Below are 1,686 nucleotides of genomic sequence, written 5' to 3'. Positions count from 1 at the left end.
GTTGTCACCTTCTGCACTCCACTAGCAAACATATGGTTGGTTAATGCATGGTGTACATAATCCCCCATTAGTTTTATCAACTGTGTGCACCTGCAGCTTCTGGCCTAATTCATCTATCTTTTTGGTGAGGATACTCATTTGTGTCATTAGAGTGGCCATATTTTCAGCTATGAGGTTGTTTAGGTCCAAAGCCACTGAGTGAACTACATGAGTGATTGTTGAGTTTCTTGTCATCCATCCTGAGTTTTGGGCCATCTTATCAAGTAGGATCTTGCATTCTCTGAATGTTTTGCTAAAAAATGCTCCTCCTACTGAAGCATCAACATTGGCCTTTAAGCTGTCAGCCAGTCCCATGTAGAACCTCTACCCCAACATCTGATCTGGAATGCCATGATGTGGACACTTAACGAGCATACCCTTGAACCTCTCCCACGTTTCTTGTAGTGATTCTGTTGGTCTCTACCTGAAGCTCAATATATCATCAATTTGCTTGGCAGTTTTATTGGGTGGGTAGAACTTGTTCAAAAATTGCTTGACTAATTCCTCCCAAGTAGTGATGGAATTTATGGGCAGTGAATTAAGCCAAGTCTGAGCTTCTCCTATCACCGAGAATGGAAACAACAACAACTTTATTGCTTCCGGTCACATTAGGTTGCCTTTGCGTGACATATATCGACAGGAATTTCTTCAAATGCTGCTGAGGATCTTCAATGTATGACCCTGAGAATAGTCCCTTGTTCTGCAACAAATGTAGCATGTTGTTTGTGATTTGGAATGATTCTGTTTGTATCTGAGGGACTGCAATTGCGGTTACCAGGTTGTTGGCGGTGGGTTGTGCCCAATCATACAATGCTACTTCTGGCATAAGAGGCACCACACACTAATTTTCAGGTCATTCACATTGTTTCTATTGTTTGGATTTCCTACTTCGTCTTCCATGTCTGGTTCGATTTGTTCTGTTGAGTTCTGTTGATGTTTGCCCTTCTTGTTTGCATGATTCAGTGCTTGAAAACTTTCTCAGGATTTGATAATGATTCGAACAATTCACCAGTTCTTGAGGAGTTTCTAGGCATGCACCTGTAACACCCAAGACTACAAACGTTAGAATTTCATTGTATTTAGTTTAAATTGAAGAAAATTGATTACACTAAGAATTCTAGAACTTCTTTTAGCTGCAATTAATAATACCGTTAACTCCCCGGCAACGATGCCAAAATTTGATCATGCCCTACTATGCCTTATAAACAAGACTAAGCGATCGTTACAAATATAATCCGGTTTACAAGTCCGGAGTCGAATCCCACAGGGAATTAACCTATTAAACAAAACTACTAGACTCACACAAATACACGTAATCAATCTACAGAAATATTTCAGTAACAAATTGGATGTTTACTAACTAAATACTACATAATGAAAATGCAATAAATAATAACTAACTATGACCGGGTTGTAGACAAAAACTAGAATGATCTAAGGTTATGATTTCCCATATTGTCGGAATCCTTTCCGCTACATTTTCTATAAATTTGCCTAAGTCTTCTCTACCGATCATAAGCAATCTGACTGTCCTATCTCTCTCCCGAGTAATTACCACAATATACTAGACATATTCTCCCGAATTACACTAGTTGTCCTTAAGTACAACTCAATCAGATCGTACCAAGATTTCGTTATCCCCAATCT

General features: G+C 39.0%; 1 non-coding gene across 1 annotated transcript; it reads left to right on the top strand.

Moving 5' to 3' along the window:
- Nucleotides 1-385: 385 nt before the first annotated feature.
- Nucleotides 386-492, top strand: LOC142162467 (small nucleolar RNA R71). The gene has a single exon (XR_012693731.1). It is a non-coding gene; the product is annotated as a small nucleolar RNA R71 (small nucleolar RNA).
- Nucleotides 493-1,686: the final 1,194 nt, after the last annotated feature.

Source organism: Nicotiana tabacum, chromosome 7, assembly GCF_000715075.1.
Source record: "Nicotiana tabacum cultivar K326 chromosome 7, ASM71507v2, whole genome shotgun sequence".
In the NCBI taxonomy this organism is placed as follows: Eukaryota; Viridiplantae; Streptophyta; class Magnoliopsida; order Solanales; family Solanaceae; genus Nicotiana; species Nicotiana tabacum.
This window is presented reverse-complemented; position numbering and strand designations above follow the sequence as displayed.